Genomic DNA, 8,708 nt, shown 5'->3' with positions numbered 1-8,708 from the left:
TTTTCTTAGGATACTTTGATGATCATTGGTTTAAGATTACAGCATCGTCTCTCAAAACTTCGCATGCTTCAAAACTTGATAGATGTCCACCATAAGAAAATATAAAATATATAAATAAATCTATCTTATCCTATCAACTTAAGGTTTTGGAACAAGTAGAAATTTTGATATGGTATCATAATAGAGGTCATATGAGGCTCTTGCTAGATATCCCCGCATCTTATTGGTTTTTTTTTTGGGGTGGGGTGGAGGTGAACATCAAATCTACTGTTTTCTAGTCCATGACTTCCTCACGAGCTTCTCCTCGTATCCCTTGGACGCTTACTCGCAGAGGGATGCCAACTAGATATAATTTGATCTGCAACTGGATATTGTGTGCGAGATTTGAGATCGCCATGATGAAATTAAACCATAGATCACGTCCTCTTTTGATTGCAGATCTGTTCATGGTTTTTGAGCTGATATGGCTTCTGTGTTGGTCAACCCGGACAGTTTTGTCTCATAGGAAGAGTGACAGAGTTGCTTAGGCCTTGGTGACAGAGGCAGAGTTCTTTGGACTTTGGTTCCGGGTTGGGTCTTTGTCTTGAGGGAAGAAGATAAAAGATCATGGCGCCAAAGTCCTTTCAAAGTTCATGTTTGTGGACTCTTGCGTCCCTCTCTCTCCTCTTGTTAGGTTTTTATGTTTTGATTTGTTTTCAAAGTAATGCCTGGTGTACGCCTTCAGGTTGCGGGTCGAGGGTCCTAAAATATTAGGTGGATTTGTGATGGAGATGTTGTTTCTCTCGTTGAAAAGGTTTCTGTGGTTTTTCTTCTATCTTGTAAAAAGAGATTAAAAATTATTTTTTTATGAAAAAACCCATATTTCATGAAAAAGAAATTATTAGCCTAACATATCCAGACATTAGTTTCTCAAAAAAAAAACCTAAAGTAATGATCTCTAACACGTGTTTATTAAGATGAGGCAGACTTTATTTTGGTTGAGATTAGTAAATAATTTTTCATATAAGGACCGCTAGTGGGAATTTTGTTTGAAACCTCAACACGGCAAAGTCATAAGCGAGTATGACGCTAGATGACGGAATTAATGACGCATGGAAATGGGATCACACGGTGGAATGGTACTCGGCCAGCTGCGACCCCCGTGAATGTGGGAGTTGGTGAACCGCCTTGGCCTCTGCCGCCGTCGCCGTGGTAGGTGTATCCTCTGTTCCACTTTTATTGGACCTTTTTCTTCCTAAAAAAAATATAATAAATAGAAACAGTGGTGGAGCAAAAAAAAAAAAAAAAAAAAGGAGTGCAGTGAAATTAGGTGATAAAACAGTCGATTTTTTTTTTTAATTAGAGAAACCATGGGGTTGCTATATATTTCTAAATAGGACCCCTGGTATATCTACCTCTAACTCATCGAACTTATAGGGATAAATCATATTCCACAAAAAATTTCACCAAAAGATCAGGCTTGGGCAAAATAGCAGAGTAAGTACAAGTATTAGTAGCATAGCAAAAATACATTCCTCGTCATTAATATGTTTGCTCGTGGTAATTGTGGCCCATCTGAAGAATCAATAGCTGCATCAAAGATGCACTTATAGTACATCATCTAATCTAAGATTTCTTAATTAGCTATGTACAAGAGATTATTCTGGATCTACGCCGAGGTATTGACGGCGATTCTCAAATATCTCCTTTCCATTGGTTTTCAGAATCCATAATAATCGTGTAATAGTTTAGGAGCATGTTTGGTTCGTAGGTAGGATCAGAATAGATTGAAATTAAAATCGAAATGGTCATATCTTCCGATGTGTTTGGTTTATGACCGTAATCGAAATGAAATTTGAATGTTAGAAAAAAAGTAGATATTAAATTTTGAAGGATTGGGGCATTCCTATTTTTCTCTGAAATTGAAATAAAAATGGGATCTTCTCCAACCAAACGGCTAGAATAAAAGTCATTTATTTTTATTTTCATTTCAGAGTCCAACTTTTTATGGTCAAACATATCTTAATATTTCTATTAAAAAGCTGGATTAGGGTAACAAACACTCGTAATGATGATGTGGGAGAAATCTGCAGCTTTGCTCTAAATTAATACTTCAATTAGGGTCCCCTTGACCCTTTCCTTTTCATTGTTTGGTAGTTTTTGGTAAGAAGAGGTGAGTTGGCGAGGGACGGAAGGAAAGGAGTCCAATTAGGGTCCACTTGAGACCCTTTCCCTTTTCTTGTTTGGTATTTGTTTTGGTAAGAAGAGAGGCACCAATCCGATACTAATAAAGTTGGCAAGGGAGAAACGGAACTCATCTACCTTCGTTCAAACAACATACGTCTCTTGCAGAACACGTGATATATAGTTTAAATTTGAGGCCATGGTAGGTGGCACCAAGAAATTCCAAGTTTTTTTTTTCTTTTAATGAAGGCTACTTTAGTGGGTGAAGGCAAAGATAGCAATGGGGCATTGGAGGCGGAGGACCTCTCCATCGCCTTCATGGGTGCGGAGATCATATCCCTCATTGTCGCCGTCAAGGTGTTAGGCCTCGTTCAAGCCTCACCATGATCATCCTTAGTGCCCTCCTCATGGGGACGTCCATCAACATGATCCTCCATGCTGGTCGGCCACCGTCCACCGTCCACCGTCGGGCCCATGGGGCCACCTCGTTCGCCACCGTTGTCGTTGCAGCAACACCTTTGCGGAGGGATCGGTCGTCGCTATCCTTGATGGAGATGCGGATCTCGTAGAGAGCTGGCCAGGCCACGTCCTACTCCACCCCTAGTGGAGATGTGGATCTCGAGGAGGGCTGGGTTGTCGCCGCCATGGGCGGCGAGGTCACCTGCAGCGTCGGTTGAGGCGAAGCGGAGGAGGAGGAGGGCTGCTCTCAAGTCCCGTCCATGACGGCGGTGATATGGGTGTCGTCACGAAGGAGGAGGAGGAGGAGGAGGAGGAGGAGGACGTGCACGGCGGTAGGGATGCCGGTGTCGCCGCAAAGGATGCTGAGGAGCGGTGGAGGCGGCTTGACCTTGGCCCCATTCAGAAAAGTAATAAAATAATCACCTCTATCGGAAAAAATGATAAAAATAAAAAAGGATGTCAATGTATATCTAATTTGTTGCTAACCTCTTCAGAAAAAAAAATATCTCTTGATACACAAAAGGAATGGTCAACATAGCTCCAGCTTTTCTATAAAATAATATAAAAATGATTTTTTTTTGCATAAATATCTTTTTAAAAACTCAAACTTGCATGAATACTCTCTTAAATTTATATTTATTTCTGTATTCTCATAAAATACTATTTTTACACAAATGCCACTAATATAACGATTCTTCTAACACCATTAATAAAAACCATATTTATTTTAATTAAAAATAAAATATAATTTTAAAATTACTTTTTTATTCTCCATCGCAATTACTTTATAAAAGTTTCTTATTGAACATCTATCCATTAGAAATATTTTAGTTATTTTAATTTGAAACTATTAACTTTTTAACTATGTTAGATGGTGTGGGTATATATGCAAAAATAAAAATAAAAAAATATAAAATAGTAAAACAAGTATTTTGTAAGGTATACATGTAAATATTATTTTTGGAAAGGCATCTATTGGGAGGGTATTTATGCAAAAAGTCCTATAAAAATTTACCATAACAAAAATTTATATAATATATAGACATACATATGTATATGTGTCTGTATATATATATTTATTATTTTTTCTAAAGCTATAATTTGTTTTTTTGGTAGAAACGGCATTTCATATAGCTCTAACTTGAGTACATTCAGCCATATCAAAGAAAAGCAAAGAGTAAAAGGTGGGAGGAATATCTCCTACAGATGTCCGTATGATCTCCCCGGTATGCCGGGCAACAAATGAAGCAACCCAGTCTGCCACACTGTTCGCCTCTCGAAAAATATGTGAAGCCTGGAAATCGCTCAGCTCCTGAGCCAATCGCCGAATCTTACGAATGAGGGGATGACCATCACCATATCTGTCCACTCCTCGAATCCAATCGATCACCACAGAGGAATCTCCTTCAAGACATATATGCTCAGCACGGAGTACCCGCCTCGCATAGGCTATACCCTCCCAGGCTGCCCGCAACTCTGCCCTAACTGCGGTAAGTCCCGGCGTACGGCGCCCACCACCAGCTATCAGCCTACTTAGATGGTCTCTGATGACAAAGCCAGCTCCTCCTGACACCCCGTCCACCGACATACTACCATCAAAATTCACTTTGAGATGACTAGGGGATGGGGGTACTCAAGAAACTAGGGCGAACCTGGGCGCTGTGACAGCTGAAAGAGTATTCCAAGTGGCCCTGGCCATCTCAGAAGAGAAACTAATGGCAGCTGTAGCAACCTCCCTAGCATAAAGCATGGCTCTGTCCACCATCCTCCGTGGGGGTAATCGCCTGCCCTCAAAGAGGCCAGCATTTCTGTCCAATCAAATAGAATAAGCTAAATATATCCAGCAAATGTCGGCCTCAACAGTACTATAATTTGTTTGTTGCTATAGCATTAGGTTGCTTGATGCACCTACTTCCAAGCCCAAAAAGCGTGAGCTAAGAGGGTGCAAGGTTGACCATCGAGTGCTCGGATTGTCTGGCTCCGTGAGCACGGTGACGGGATAAGTTTGGTACAAAAATATGGGTTTCTTCACTTCTAATATGGGTGGTTCTATATACACCCCCCCTATTGCTCAGGACACCCCCCAAAAATTAAAAAAAAATTAAATACTCTCTACACCCCCCATTTGCTAAGGACACCCCTAAAAAATTAAAAATTCCTAAATTACCCCCCACCCTCCCCACCCCCTCACCTAAATTGCTCTCTACACCCCCCAAACCCCCCCCACCCCGCTCTTCCCCTCCAAAACACCCGCCGGTTTCTCCCTTCCGCCCAAAAAACCTCGCCTCAAGCACCTCGCCGGCGGCCAAACCCCCTCCATCTCCCAAAGCACCTCGCCAACGCCCAAAACCCCCCCGTTCCCCCTTCTCCCTCTCGTCGCCGGCATTCTGTTCGGCTGCACAGAGCCGGACAGAACCCTTCTGTTCGGCTGCACAGTGCCGGACAAAAGCCTTCTGTTCGGCACTGTGCAGCCGAACAGAAGAGTTCGGTTGAGGGTTGCCGAACAGAAGGCTTCTGTTCGGCACTGTTCAGCCGAACAGAAGCCTTTTGTTCGACGATCCAGTGCCGAACGGAGCACGAACCGTGAAAAAAAAAAAATTTCGAAACAAGGTGGAACACGTACCTTTGCGGCCGATTCTTCGTCCCAAATCACTAGTTGCTTGTCCATGCTTCGAATGGGGCTTAAATCTCCTTCAAAGATCGCCTAAACGATGTAAATGGATCGAGGGGTTTAAGGGGGGTTTGAGGGGTGTTTTTTTTTTTTTCTTTTCAAAACGGAACGGAGGAGGAGGAAGGGGGGGGTGTACTGAAAAAATTTCAAGGGCAATATGGTAATTACACTAAAGGTTAGTTTGGGTATTTTTTTTTTGGTTTTTGGGGGGTGTCCTTAGCAATAGGGGGGGGGTGTATATAGAACCACCCTTCTAATATCTAAAGAAAGCCTTAACGTGGACCGATTTTAGCCTCCACTTGTCTCCCAATCCCTCCGGTTTCTCTTCCACTTGCCAACCACGGAACCACCAGCGTCGCCATCATGAAAGTTAGGACGGGTCGGTTGCTCGGTGCTCCTCCACCGACGGCTACTATTCTCCATGCATCTCAGACTTTTGGTGGGCCTGACCATCCATTATTGGATGATTTTCTAATTAGATTTTTATAAATTCCATGCTAGATATCATAACCATTAAATTTAGTTAACAGGTCACTAGATTTTGAAACATGAAAAGCATTGTGAATGGTTGTGATTACTTTATTGTTTATTTTAAAAATACAGATTTTATTAAAAAAATAGAGAGAGATACCATTGAGATTTGCCTACTTTCCATCCTGCATGGAGATTTGAAAGAGTTATACAATAATTATTTTTTTTTCAGAAAATAATCCCACCCTTGCCTACCTTGATCATGACATGGATTAGTACCATACATTCATGTCATGATGATCTGCTCGTAAAGGAGATGATCCTTCTGGATCATATGATCCTCGTGACCATATTTTTAGCAAGTTATAAGTAACAAGTACATGGATGTCAACATTGTTATTATACAATAGATATGGATGACGACTCTTATAATTAATATCGTAGCGAGCCATTATATATATTTCTAAAAACTAGCATTACTTGTTATTGAACAACGTCTTTTGAATTTAAAATATGGTCCATAAATGCATCCTTATTATAACAATCACACTAATACCATTGCAACAATATACGGAAGCTATGCGAGATTTCAAAAATAAAGTATAAATACGTACCATATTGTATGAATAAAAACACCATCCTTTTGTTGTAATTTTGCACAAGTGACCAAGATAAGAATAACCCTATTTTATAAAACTTATCGGCAGCTCGACTTTTTTTTTTTCCTCCTTTTTTTCTTTTTTTTTTAATGTATGATGATTTTGGCATGGAACATAAGATTATAAAAGATTGCTAATCTAATCAGAAAATCCTAATAAATACGCCCCCCATATCAAATGCAATTCTCTCCTTTTATACGGTAGTAACAGTCATCCATTGCCATCCATATCTTTTACATTTGAGTGGTAGTTGAGGCAACTTCATGTCTTGTTCTTCTGATATCTCCTGCATAGTTGGAAGAAATAAAAAGATGATACAGAATAGGAGTGGAAGGTATCAGAGGAGCCTATAGATAAGAAAATCTCTAGATTTTGGGATGTCCAAAGTCACCAATTTAATTGACTTCCTTATAATAGAATTGTCAATACCTACTCTAATTCCTCTTATTGTTTTGTTCCTTCACTCAAGATTTGTACTCTCACAGGACACGCCCACTGCATATGCTAGGTCAATGATCCAGCTCTGGGGGCAGGTGCTACTAATGTGATGGGGACATCAGCTAGGTCCCCATTTTATTTGCATATTTGCTTATTGTTATTTCTGGGTTTATTTGTGTTTAGGGATTTATTTGTGGTTTATTTTATTCTGGGCTTATTTTCATTTTAGGGCTTATTTGTGGGGAATTATTTTATGTAAGGGGTTTATTTTAATTGTTCTTATGGGGCCCTATTTAAAGGGAACTTGTAAGCTGATTAGGGTTTTTAATGCAGAATTAAAGAACTCTTTTCCCCACGTCTCCTCTCCTTCTCCTCTCCTCCCTTCTCCTTCTTCTCTTCTTCTTCCTCCTTCTCTTCCCTTCTTCTCCTGCCTCCATTTACAAGTTAGTCCGGCATCAACTTGGTATCAGAGCAATCGGTTTTGCTTCTATTGCCAAAGCCCCGATCCGTCAACAGTTTTTCTTTCCCTCGGTTACCATCAACAACAAGAACAGGCCCCTTCTCTCTGTCAGTCCGCTCACCAAAAAAAAAAAAAAAAAAAAAGATTTCTTGTCCTCTCAGTTTGCACAAAAAGGGGCAGAGGGGAGCAACCCTGGTTCACCGAGCTTCTCTCGGTTCCCGCACAAAAGTAAAAAATAAAAAAAAAAAAAAAGGTTCTGCAGCCGAAAGAGAAGAAAGAGCCACAGTCCCTGCGCCGGATTCTCCCTCGCATCCATCTGACTTGCTCCCTCGGTCGTCGCCGTTGCCCCACCACCTGCAACCACCGGCAGCCGGTGTATGGCCGATCGTCGCCGGATCCCTAGATTTCTGTGGCCGCACGAGTATTACGCCGTACGTCGACCCCGGACGCCGGAGCGTGTCGAAGGGCCACGAGTGGTTCCCGCCGCCGGAAAGAAGAAGAACGTCACCGCCCTCCTTGCAGCGTTGTCCCTCGAAGCCGGAGTCACCACTGCGTCGGCCGCACCGCCTGCAACCGCCGATTCGCTCTCCGTTCCGGCCGCAAACGCCGCTGTGTCCTCCTACCACCACCGGCCGCCGCCTGTCGCCTCCGACCACGAAGCTGCGGCCGCAAGCTCCGCCGCTGCCACGCCGTTCGGCCGCCCCGCAACCACCGCCGAAGCGGCCGGAACGACCTCCCGAATCGATCGGGAGGTTGAAGAAGGAGTTACGGTAACGGGTAAGTTCTAAACCCGTTACCCCAAAACCCGTTAGCCCGGGTCCACATCCGGTAAGTTAAAAAAATAAATAAAAAAAAAAAGAAAAAAAAAAGGTCGGATCACGTGACCTGCACGTGTTTCCCCTCAAAAAAAAAAAAAAAAAAAAACTAACCTCTGTTCTGCCGAAAAGGAAACCCTAGGGGTTTCCGCCGCCATCGCCACCGACGCCGTCTTCGCCGAGCCGCCGTTCGTCCACGGTGCCTCCCCACCGTCTGAGTGCAACCGCCGTTGCCCGTCGCCGCCCCGTCGCCGAGCGCCGCCGCCGAGCGCCCCTCCGGCTCCGCCACCTCGTCCGAGCACCCCGAGCCGTCGCCGCTCGACCTCCGGTGACCAAGCTGTCGTCGTCTCCGCCGTCCGAGTTCCACCGCCTGAGTGCCTCCCCGCCGTCGAGCCCTCGCCTCTCGCCGCCCGAGCCCTTCTTCTTCATCCCAACATCCTAGATCCTGATTTTATGATCTGGAACACCGCCTGAGTGCCGCCCACCGTCTGCCTCCCGCCGCCCGAGCCCTCGTCCGAGCCTCCTCCGAGCGCCGTCTCCTCCGAGCGGGTCACCTGCAGCGTCCCTTCGCC

This window comes from Phoenix dactylifera, chromosome 8, assembly GCF_051530095.1.
Source record: "Phoenix dactylifera cultivar Ajwa chromosome 8, Ajwa_hap1_PhDact_Kaust_v1.1, whole genome shotgun sequence".
Taxonomy (NCBI): Eukaryota; Viridiplantae; Streptophyta; class Magnoliopsida; order Arecales; family Arecaceae; genus Phoenix; species Phoenix dactylifera.
Note: the sequence above shows the minus strand (reverse complement) of the source record.